This window comes from Sciurus vulgaris (assembly GCF_902686455.1).
Source record: "Sciurus vulgaris genome assembly, chromosome: 4".
NCBI classification, from domain to species: Eukaryota; Metazoa; Chordata; class Mammalia; order Rodentia; family Sciuridae; genus Sciurus; species Sciurus vulgaris.
In genome coordinates, this window is record NC_136464.1 from 70,907,589 (window position 1) to 70,921,165 (window position 13,577).

The following is a 13,577-nucleotide window of genomic DNA, read 5'->3' on the forward strand; positions in this document are numbered from 1 at the left end:
GAGGATAGGAAAGGAAATTTCAGCCAGAGTATCTCTGCTGCTTCTCTCTCTGAGAAGTATGTGGAAGAAATAAAAGTAGAACTGATTACATAGAAGATATTGGTTAAACCAAAGTTTCAGAAGAAGCATTGTGTTCTTATTCCTTTTCCTGTGTCTCCTGTACATATTAGGTGTATGAAAACTAGATTGAAGGTCTTAAAAGATCTGATTTTCAGCAACAAGCCTCTGATTCCATGGTCACATCCTTCTTCACCTTCCTCCATTCATACCGATGGAGGTGGTTTTTGTTTTTTTTTTTTTTTGCCGTACTGGGGATTGAACCCAGGGCCTTGTGCTTGTGAGGCAAGCTCTCTACCAACTGAGTTACATCCCCAGCCCCCCCATGGAGGTATTTCATATATGCATACATTTCATCATTGTAGATTCAACAACGGGTTATGTGTTAAATCAGAATTGGGAGCTCTTTGGAGAGGGAGTGCAGAGTGTAATAAGAGGGCATAACAGGATATGCTTCCTTTCAGTGGTTCCCTTTATTTGACTGCCTTCACAACCTGAAGATAATTTGATTCATTTGACCACACTATAGGAATATCAAAATATAAACTTTTCTCTTTAATATGAAAATTGATACACATGGAAGAACACATGAAATGATCCCCCAAAATAAATCTTTGCTATTTATATTGTATGTGTGTGTGTGTGTGTGTTGGATTGAAATTGTGGTATGGACATAAAAAATTATTGGTCATTACAGACCAATAATTATGTATTCATACTGAAATAAGAAACCATTATGACAAATAAATATCTGAACATGTAATATTAAAAAAAATTTATATTTACAAATGTTTACCTGGAGATCACTAACTATCCTATACCAATTCTTTGAAAGTTGACCTGATTACAGAACAGATAGTGGGACAAGTTAACAAGTATCACAATTCAGTTACCAATTTCAAAAGTAGAATTAATAACAATCAACATTTAAAACAGCACATATAAATTACTCTTTCTTGGCTATTTAAGAAAGACCAAATGGTCTTCTTTTAAAAATAAGTTATCAGGTATGCTTAAGGTAGTCTGTCAGTTTTTTCTTGCCATGACCAAAATACCTAACAAGAACGATGTAGATGAGAAAGAGTTTATTTCAGCTCACAGTTTCAGAGTTTCAGTCCTTGCTCAGCTGGGCCCATAGTTTTGGGTCTGAGGTGAGGCAGAACTTCAAGGCCAAAGGAAGCAGAGAAAAGCTGCTCAGCTCATTGTGGGAGCAGGAAACTAAGCAAGAAAAAGGAAAGTGTCAAGGAAAGATGTACCCTTCCAGGGAAGGCCCTCAGTGACCCACCTTCTTCAGTCTCACCCACTGCCTACAGTCACCACCCAGTCAGTCCATTCAGTCTAGGTCGTAACTCTCACAACTCACATCATTTCATCTCTAAATATTCTTGCATTAATGAGAACTTTTTGGGGAAACCTCATATTCAAACTGTAACAGGTACATAACACGATATGAGATACATAGAGATACTAACCTAGTCACCATAGTGAAACAAGTTAACATATCCATCTTGCAGTTACCCACTTATTTATCTATTCACTTACTTGGATTTGTGGCCAAAGCAGCTGAAATTTACTCATCTAGAATGAATCTATATATATACAATTATATATAATTGGTACAACTATATTACCTAAAGTCTCCATGTTATACATTACATCTCTAGAAGTATTTATGCTACAAATCTGCTACTTTGCAATCTGACTAATATCTTCCAATTTCCTCCATCCCCCCACACCTCACCACTGCTAACCAGTGTTTTATTCTTTATCTCTGTATATTTGATTTTTTATTAAAAAGATTCTACAAGTAAGTAAGAACATGTTGCATTTTTCTTTCTGCGTCTAGCTTATTTCCCTTAGCATAAATTTAGGGTCTTCATGTAGTGGCAAATGGCAAAATATCATTATTTTTTTAGGGCTGAGTAATATTCCTTTGTAAAAATACACCACCATTTCTTTATTAATCATTCATTGACAGATGCATATGTTGTTCTTATATCCTGGCTGTGTTATTAATAAACATGGGAGTAAAGATGCCTTTCTCAGGGAGTGATTTCATTTCTGTTGATGATGTACCTAGTACTGGGATAATTGGGCTTTACTATAGTTATCCTTTTCAGCATCTTCTGAGTTTCTTGGATCTGTGCTTTTGTGTTTGTCACTAAAGTTTGGGAATTATAAGCCTCAAATATGTATTCTCACTTTCCTCTGCCTCTCTCTGATCTCTTGCTCCCCTGTCTATTCCTTCCTCTCTCCCTTCCTCTTTCTTAGGATTCCAATGCACACATATTACACCTTCTATATTTGTCCCACTGTTGTTTGATATTCTATTTTGTTTTTTTTTCCCTCTTTGTTTTTTTAGTTTTAGAAGTTTCTATTAACATATATTCAAGTTTAGTGGTTCTTTCTTTAACCATGTCATAGCTAATAACCAGCTATTTGAAGACAGTCTTCATTATGATTTTTAGATTTACTTGTGATGCTTTATTAGAGATCTTACCTCTTTGACACATTACCATTTGTTCTTGCATGTTATCTACTTCTTCCATTGTGTTGCTTATTACAATAATCAGTTATTTTAAATAACTGTGATGTGCTAATTACAAAATCTCTAATATATATGAGTGGGCTATTGATGCTTGCTTTTTTGTCTCTTCAAACTGTGAGTTTTGTCTTTTAGCAGGGTGCACAATTTTTTATTGCTAGCAAAATATGATATATGCTGTGGTAAAAAACAACTGTGGCAAATAGGCTTTAGTGTGAGATTTTATGTTTATCTGTCTAGGAGTTAAGCTCTGTTTAGTGTTTGCTGTAGCAGTTTTATCAGTGGCGAAACAGTCCTCTAGTGCCCTTGTCTTTCTCTCCTTTGATCTGAGGGATTCCCTGAGAGACTTCTTGAATAGTGTCTGAGGCTAGTAGTTCTTTAAGATGCAGCCCACTTGTACCCTGCAGGAGTCTTACTGAGGCCCTAGCAATGTCAGGAAAGGAGTGTTCTTCAGCCCTATGTAGGACTCAGTCTTATATCCTTGGACTGTGACCTTCACAGTTGTTTCTCAGATTTTCCATTTCACATTTCAGTGATTACAGAAAGGCTAGAATTTTAAAGAAGTTACTTTTCACATAGATCATAAGCTGGGTTCAGATTAAAGACATTTTCACATTTTACTCTACATATTTTTGCAACACTTACATTATTATAGAAATACATTTAGACATATTGTTTAGGGTATAATTTCTTGAAAGAGCCTTGGTTTATGGCCAGATTTCATCAATTATCAACAGTCTGACTTTGGCAAACAATTCTACATCTCTGAAAATAATAAACATATATCTACTGAATAGACATTGTATGATAAATTAATGAATTACTGCATACAGATTGTTTAACATGGCATTTTGAATATCTAGTACTCAATATTTGTTAAGAATCATTATTAAAATGTCAGTTATTAAAATATGAAGTTAGGAATAAGAGTATAGTTCTTTTCATTGGGGCTGATGAACACTGAAAACTATTGAGGAATTTATTTCCTTATAATATCTTGTGATATCTCCATTTAATGTTTGCTAGCCTTTGTAGTCTAAAAATATTGTTATAATCAAAGATGGAAATGATTAGCTCCTAAACTAAAGATTATTGTTTCTTTCTAAAGGTTTTGTTTAATATTTCATAAAATTTCATAAGCACTAAATGTTATCAAAATGTTATGTGACTTATATGAAGACATAGAAGAGTAATAAATATGCAAAGAGTAATAAATATGCAAAGAAAGTAAAATAACAAACATCAAGACAAATGGAATTTAGCTTAATGCAAAAGAATTTCATTTTTCTCCATTTGGAATAATGTTGTCCTTGGGTTTGTCCTATATAGTATCATAGTCTGACTTTAAATTATACTACAGAGCTATAGTGACAAAAACAGTATGGTATTGGCACCAAAATAGGTATGAAGACCAGTGGAATAGAATAGAAGACACAGAAATGAACCCACAAAATAGAGTTATCTCATACTAGACAAAGGCTCAAAAACACATTTTGGAGTAAAGATAGCCTCTTCAACATGAGCAAAGTCTTCATATGTGACTGATACTTGGGCTTGCAGTTGCGTTGTTGATATGTTCACAGGAAGAACACAGCCTGGCTAGCCAGCTAAATCCAAGACACTCAAGGCATGGAATCAAGGCACCCCACAACAACTATGCAGCTGGATCAAACATAGCTTAAGTGACCAGGAATGACCAAAAGACACACATACCCTAAATAAATAATCACTGAAGAATACTGGCAAAATTTTGTACTGGTGCTTATACAGAGATGATTGATATATCAGGCAAAAAATTATATTAAAAATATTTACTCATGCTAGTTGTACCTCTCCAACATCTAATGAGGATTTTGGCATCAAAAGATATTAGGTAGATAAGCTCTAAACAAAATTCAAAAATTTTAAAAAGGAATAATATGAAATTAATGTTCTAAACTCTTCTTTTTGGCAAAAAATGTTAAAATTTTGTATTTGAAGAATTTCTTCTTCCTGTGGAAAAATATATAAACTGCATTAACTAATATGCCCTTTAACAAAAAGAGAGAGCCAAGTAATACACAATCACTATTTCTTTATATATTTCTTTTTACATTTTAGGGAAAATGAATATTTCAGAAAGAGAAATGACAAGTAAGGATATCTATATTTCATATTCCTTAAGGCAATAAAGTAGGAGATGAAAATTCAGTTAACTAAAGATTGGATACTTATCTCTGTTTCACAAAAATATATACAGATATATAATATATATGCAGGACTGGAGATGTAATTCAGTGATAGACCACTTTCCTAGAATGTGGGATTTCCTGGTGGTTCAAGCCGCAATACTGAAAAAAAAAAAAAAAAAAAAAAAGAACACATACACCAAAACCATATATTTATATACCCATATAAAATGTGCATATGAACATCAATATATCTAGATGAATATTTGGATGTGAATATTCATATATACAAATGCATGTTTATATTATTGTATACATGTTCAAGAACACAACAAGTTGAAATTGCTCTTGATCCTTTTGATGAAACTGCACAAAATAAACAGGTTGATGTTTTCCTCATCCTAATTCAGAATCAGCCCAAATATTAATTTGCTATTTGCTATGTTTTTGATAGGATTACAAATATATGAGATATAGGAAATGGAACAAAACTGTTCTGACTGAAATTGATTTTCCAGAAGCTTGTTTCCTTGTATTCCTCCAAGAAACTCACTTTTTCAAGTTCTAATCAAGAACATTGTTCACTGGTTACCTAGGGTTTTGTTTGTTTGTTTGTTTTGTTTTTGTACCAGGGATTGAACCCATGGGCATATAAATACTGAGCCATATCACTAGCCCTTTTTTTTTTTTTTTTCATATTTTACTTTAAGGCAGGGTCTTGTTAAGTTATTTAGGACTTTGCTAAGTTGCTGAGGCTGGCTTTGAACTTCTGATCCTCCTTCCTTAGTCTCTAGAGTCAATGGAATTACAGGTGTGTGCTATCAAGCCCAGATCACCTAATTTCTTGATAAAAATATTGTTATAGTCTCAGTTTTGCTACAAGTAAACTATTAAAAAATAAAACTAAACTCTGATTTAATAGTATTTGGATATAAGTCTTACTAACTTGATCTGGATGGAGTTTTTGCCATCTGCTGGTGAATCAATCTACTTGTCACATAAACAATCATGGAGTGGAGATAATGTCATTCATTTTTAAAAGGACTGAAAATTTTCCATTTCATAAAGTGATTGTTCTCAATTGTTTTCTTACTGCCTGCTGTTTATTAATTGGAAAACACACTTTATACTTAAGTTCCATATCTCTTCAAAGCTTCCCTAAACAGACCAGAAGAAAAACAAAGTATTAGATAAACCTGTTCTAAAAATGGCTTTCCAAAATATTTCTAAAATATATATTATAGGGTGCAAATGCATGAATAATCAGATGATCACCAGACAACAAAATGAGTCATGCAACAGGTCTCTTTCTGCAATATTAATAAGAAATACCTGAGCTTGGTATTGTGTTGCACACCTGTGGTCCCAGCTCCACCCGAGGCTGAGGCAGAAAGGTTCCAAGTTCAAAGCCAGTCTGGGCAATTTAGAAAGACCCTAAAATAAAACAAAAATTTAAAGGCCTTGGGATATAGTTTAGTGGTAGAGTACCCCTGGGTTCAATTCTGAGTACTATATATAGAAAAAGAAAAAAAAAAAAAAAAAGAAAACCTTGATGACGTTGATATGAACAAGAAAAACACCACTGGAAAGAAGAAGCAAGAAAGAGTTCTATGGAGCCTTCAGAAGTAACAATAGAGAATGGAGCTATATCTTAAAGTCAGTATTTAAGCAACCTTGAAACATTTTCAAATAAAGTTCATTGTCTCACATCTCTGCTGCAGGGATCTGGGGTGCACTTGAGAAGGATCTTGTTCTTGCTCCTCATCAGATAGATCAGAGATATCTGGGTAACAATTTCTACTCCCCCATTTCAAAGACTGCAATAACCGAATGACCATGTTTCACTTAATGATTTCAACCTGAGAGATTTAAGGAAGATGGCAAGTCTTCCCAGATTCCTCCACCAACTTCTTTGTGTCATATGAACGTTATCTTTTATCAGATCTTGCCTGTCGTATTTTTCCAATTTGAAATAAAAAATTATTCAGAGACTTAAAGGCCTATCAAGATTCTAAAGACTAAAATATAGTTATTATTTCCATTTAGGGTAGATAAGGACACAAAATATCATTTATCCCACTCTTAACAACAAACCAAAAAATTACCAACAAAAGAAACAGTAAATAAACATTTAGAAACATCCAGAAGCTGAGTTCACAAGGCAACCAGCATATTAGTTTACTCAGGCTTTCTTAACAAAATACCACAACACTGGGTTGCTTGAATGAGAGCAATTTATTTCTCACAGTTCCAGAAGCTTAAATGTCTTCAGATCAAAGTGCCAGTAAGGTGACTTTCATTCCAAGCTCTTCTCCTGGCCTTTAAGGACCCACCATCTCAATGCATGCTCACATGACCTCTTTGTACACACAAGCAGGAGATGAAAAGCAAACTTTCAAATGTTCCTTTTTAGAAGGAAACTAATGCTGCTAGATTAGCACCGCCCTCAGGAATATCAGGAGACTTGACTGGGTGCAAGAAACTCATCTGACATAAAGCAAAAGTCAGCTGCTGGTAGGGGAAACTCTATCACCCGTAAGACCATCCACCATGGCAAGAAAAAATGGCTCAGCCACATCAATGTTTTTAGCTGCTCAATTCACAATAGCTAGATTATGGAACCAACCTAGATGCCCTTCAATAGATGAATGGATAAAGAAACTGTGGTATATATATACAATGGAATATTATTCAGCCATAAAGAAGAACAAAATTATGGCATTCGCAGGTAAATGGGTAGAGTTGGAGAATATCATGCTAAGTGAAATAAGCCAATCTCAAAAAACCAAAGGCTGAATGTTTTCTCTTATAAGTGAATGATGAAACAAAACAGTGGGTGGGGAAAAAGTAAGGCAAGAATGGAGGAGGGATGGATTATGCAGAGGAAAATGAGGGGTGGGGAGGGGGCAGAGGGAAGGAAAGATAATAGAATGAGACAAACATCATTACCCTATGCACATGTATGATTACACAAATGATGTGAGTCTACTTCATGTACAACCAGAGAAATGAAACTTGTATCCCATTTGTGGGCAATAAATCAAAAAATAATAATAGTAATAAAGAAAGCCTTGTTGAAAGTTGATGGTGGAGCCTTGACAAAATGGCTTTGGCACCTATGGGACCACTGTAAGCAGAGTAAAGATGCAGCATATTCCTGGAATAATTTGAAGTTGTGATGCACTGAAAATAGCCAAAGCAACATGGACATCACTAACAGAATAGGTAAACTAATATCAAACATTAAACTTAAAGATTGGAGAAAAGATAAAAGAATAGAAACAATAGAAAAAAAATTCAACAAAACCAAAGTTTATTCCTGAAAAAGACCAATAAAATGAACAAAATTTTAGCTCAACTGACTAAGGACATGGGAAAAGTTAAAAGCTGAGATATTCCTACAGAATCTTTACTATTGTGCAGCATTATAAGAGTACTATAATCAATTATATGCTAACAAATTGGATAATCAAAAAAAATGAAAAAAATTCTAAACACAAAAACGTCTACCCAGACTATATCAGAGAAATAGAAAAATCTTAATGAACCTATAACTAAACAGGAAATTGAATCAGGAAAAGGTAATTAAAAATTTTTAGACAAAAAAATTGGATCAGATAACTCATTGGTGAATTCTACCAAAAGCTTAAAAACTAATATCAATACTTCTCAAACTTTCCCCCAAAAATTGAAATGTAGAGAATACTTCCAAGCTCATTCTGTATGGTCAGCATTAGCTAATAGTATTGCCAATGACACAAAAAGATGAAAAAAAACATTGCTTATGTCCAGTATCAACACTATTGCAAAACTCTTTAACAAAATATTAGCATTCTATGAATAAGCAAATTTTACATTATATGAAAAGAAATACACAAAATGCAAAAGAATGAGATTGGACATTACCTTACATAATAAAAAATTAACTTAAAAGAATAAAAGATTTACATGTGCATTCTAGAGCTGTGAAATCTTAGGTAAAATGTTGAGCAAAATTGTCACAACACTAAATTTGGCAGCTATTTCTTGGACATGGCAATAAAGAAACAATGATCAAAACAAAAATAGGCAAATTGAATTTCAGAAAAAAAAATTTGTGCATCAAGGAACACTATCACCAGGGTGAAAATGTACCCGACGGATTATAGTTCTGCAGAAGCCACCAGAATTAATGTATAGCTAAAAGCACTGGTGGAGTAGTTCAGTGGTAGAGAACTTATCTAGTATGCATGATGCCCTAAATTAAATCCCCAGCATTGCTAGAAGGAAAGGAGGAGGAAAAGAAAAATTGTAACTATAAACCAATAGTGGAAATAAATGGAATGAATATAAACTTCAATCTACTCAATGAACGCAGAAAAATGAAAAAGGAGAGTAAGAAACAGATAAGACAAATAGAAAACACTACCATATAGATAATTATACATATTATTCAGAAATCTCCAGAAAACAGAAATAATAAAATGCACATACACACACATACGCATGAAAAGATTTATTAGAAGGACTTGGATAATGCAATTATGTAGGTTAAATATCCCATAAAATATCCCAAACTGGAGACCCAAGTGAACCTATTATTTAGTTTCAGTGCAAATGTTGGATAGGACCAATGTTTTAGTTCAAAAACAGGAATAAAGAAAGCTACTTCTATAACTTGTATTTTTATTCTATTTGAACCTCCAGTAAGTTTGCTGAGGTTCAGGTATATTGGAAAGGCCTACTGACTTTACTCAATTTGTTGATTCAAATGGCAATCTCATTCAGAAATACCACCCCAGACCTACACTGAATAATTTTAAAATCAAATATCTGGATACTCACATTTCAGTCAAGTTGATATATAAAATAAACGACAATGTTATACAAAAGAGCTTGAACAACTCAATGAAAAGAATAATTTGGAAATTGGATAAAAACACAAGATCTTATCTAAAAATATGTAAATAAATGTAGAACCCATTATAAATATGTCAGAGATAAGCTTAAAAATATATATAAGACTGAAAATGATATGCTATACAAAATAACCAGCTATATTTCAGAACAAGGGAGTATTAGAAAGAATATAAAGCCATACATGTCATAGTGATTAAGGGGTTTATCATAAAACAAACTATGAATATTTAAGTATGTATGAGCCTAATACAGAGCTTCAGCATACTTAAAGCAGACTACGTATCCACAGTATTAGTTGGAAAATTTTGCATTCTTCTCTTAGCAATTTATAGACTAAGAAGTCACAATTTTGTAATAGTTTTATGGTTTGGATCTAGAAATGTCTCCTTAAAAATTCCATGTGTTATACAATGCAACAATGTTCAATGGTGAAAAGATTGGCTTACAAGAGTTGTAGACTCATCAGTAGATTAATCCATTTGGGGGATTAATAATTTGAAGGTACTACTGAGTGGCAACTATTGGCAAGTGGAACATGACTGGAGGAAGTAGGTCACTGGGGACATTACTTTGTATTTTATCTGTAGTTGGCCCCTTCCCCTCTCTCTACTTTCCAGCTGCCATGAGCTGAGCAGCTTATCTCCACCATGCCTGTCCACCACAATGCTCTACCTTATTTTAGGTCCAGAGCAATGGAGTGATCTAATCATGACTGAACCTCTGAAACCATGAGCACGCACACATACACACACACTCGCACACACACAAATATAATCCTTTTCTCCTCTACATTGTTCTTGCCAGATGTTTGATCACAGCAGTAAAAAGCTAGCAGAGATTGAAAGGGATACAGAAAACCTGAACAATGCAGTCAACCAAAATTGGTATAATTGTTATTTCAGAGTTCTCTCTGCAACCCTAGCTGATGTTATATTTTTCATTTTATATAAAACATTTACCATCAAGATGGACAATATTCTGAGCCATAAAGCAAATTTAAACCATTTTCATTTTTAAAGAACCAAAATAATATTAAATAAATTATTCAAACCCAGAAAAGTTATACCCGAATTCTATAACAAAGAGATACATGTGTAAAATGCATTGGAGAATAAATCAACCTAATTCTAATTAAAAATATTATAAGACAGAAGAAAAAAAAAAAAAAAAACAACAAAAAAACAGAAAGAAATAGGACATCACCAACACTCCCGAGGCTCTGTCCACTCTTCCCTCCCCAACACCCCCGTCCCTGTCCTGCCCAAAGGAGACACTCTCCTGGCTTCTAACATGGTTGATCAGTTTTGTCTGTTTTCAAACTTTCTTATGTGTTAAAAAAAGTACTATTTCTTTTTAAAAACAGCTTTATTGAGATTGTTTACATAGCCTATACTTTGCCTATTGAAGTGTACCTTTCAGCAGTTTTTGGAACAATCAATTTTAGGACGATTTTATTATTTCCCTAAAAATACAAGTGCTTACTAGCAGTCACTCTCTGTTTCCTTCAGCCTCCCAGCCCTAGGTAACTACTATCTACATTTCATATAAGTGGGATTGTACGGTCAGTGCCCTTTTACTTCTGGCTTCTTTCACTTAGCATTGGGGTTTGGGGGTTCATCATATTGTAGCCTGTATCATACTTCATTCCTTTTTGCAGCAAAAAATTCCATTTTATGAATATTATACATTTTTTTATCCATTGATGGATAAACATTCGGGTTAGTTCTATTTTTTGGCTGTTATGAATAATACTACTGGTAACATCTGAGAACAAATTTTTATATGGACACAATTTTTTCATTTTCTTAGGTATACAGGAATAAAATTGCTGATTCATTTACTAATTGTGTTTGATTGTTTGAGGAGCTGGCAAACTCTTTGCCAACATGGCTGTACCATTTTGCACTCCCACCATCAATGTGTAAGGATTCTAATTTTTCTATATCCTCATCAACACTTGTTGATTTTTTAAAATTATCACAACCATCCTACTGGGCCTGAAGTGTTATCTCATTGTGGTTTTGTATGCATCAAGTATGTATTGTTTTTTGTGTCTGATTTCTTTCATGAAATTTGTTATAACACCCATTTCAATTAGGGTAGTATTCAAATTACTGTAGAAAACTTAGAAAATATATAAAAGTTGAATGAATAAAATGGAAAAAAATATAAAAAAGATTAAAATATTTTGAATTGAATAAAAATAAAAAACATCGAGCATACTAAAAATTGTGAAATGCAGGTAAAGCAATAATTAAAGGAATCCATAACATTAAAATATATGAGAAAAATAAATAAGCATTAGGAAGGAAATAAAGATTAGCATATATTAATGATAGAGTAGATAGAAAATTAAGACTTTTCAATAAAATACAAAAATTGTGAAGATTAATGAAAATGATAGACTTTCATACACAGTTTTAAGAAAAAAAGAGAGAACACAAATTATAAATATCAGTAATAAAAATAGACTTTCACTAGAGATTTACAGACATTAATCAGAAAACATGGAAATGCTAAAACTTGTTCCTTCCTACTAAGTTTGATAATTTATGTAAGAAAAAAAATTTGAGTGCCACAAACTAACAGCAATTCAAGAAAAATAAATGAACTGAATATCTATTAAATTGATTAAACTATAATTTAAAACCTCCATGAATAAATCTCCATGGCTGAATTTCCTCACTGGTGAATTCCTCCAAAATTTAATGAATTTTACCCCAAATCTTCCAGAAATGTTGGGAGCCGTCCCAGTCACTTTGGTCAGTCACGCCTGTCCTAATCACAAAATGAGACAGATGTTAGAAAAAGCTAAATTACAAAACAACTCCCACACTCTCATGAAAATGCCACCAAACTATTTTCACATTTTATATAGCAAGATTTAAAAAGAGCAGTTCATCAAAAACATGTGTAGTTTAACCCAGGAATGGAAAGTTGTGCCAATAGTCACACTATTAGGAGGATAAAAGAGTAATGATATCATCATTGCAATAGAATAAAATATTTGATAGAAAACAACACTCTTTCATTATTAAAAAAAATCTTGAGAGACTCATACAATTTCTGATAAAGGTCACCAGAGAAACACTTTCAGTTAACCTCACATAGAGTGATAAAAAATTAAAAATTTTCCCCTACTATGGAGTCAAGGTTAATGTTTCTGTTCTAACAACTTGTATTCAACATTGAATCTGGGTTCTCAGTGTAATAAGGTAAGTAAAAGAAAAATACATAGAAATAAGAAGGGGACTAGAATAAACAATGAAAAATAAATATAAGCAAATGGGAAAAGATAAATAAACTATTCTTTATTCTGAAATAACACATCTGGAGAAATTATCTGAAAGAATCTACAAAAGCTACTTGTCCTAAGATAGAAGTTTAACAAGATCTCAGGATACAACATTGACATAAAATTGATTGTTTCTTTATAAATAATACAACAAACTAGAAAAAGTTCAAACATTTAGGGAAAAATAGAAGCAAATATGCATAAGCTCTATTCATTGCAATGTACAATATATTGTGAAAATAAATAATAGAAGGCCTAAAGCAAAGAAGCTTAGGGTCATTTGATGGGAAGATTCAGTATTAACAATCTCCCCAAAATGATATTCAATAAAATTCCCCTGCAAACAGAATCTAACACATTAATTTATAAGAAGTAAACCTTGATTCTGAAGAGCTTGTGAAACAGAAAGGATATAGAATAGCTCAAGCACTTAAAGTAAAATGAAGGAATCAATCTAATTTGATTTCAAGGCTTTTTTCATGGCTACAGTAATCTAAACTAGGTGGTATTGGTGAAAGCACACATGGATAAATGGTTGATAAATGGTCAATTTTCACATAGACAATTGATTTTTCACTAATTAAGATGCCAAGTTAATCCAAAATTGAATAGA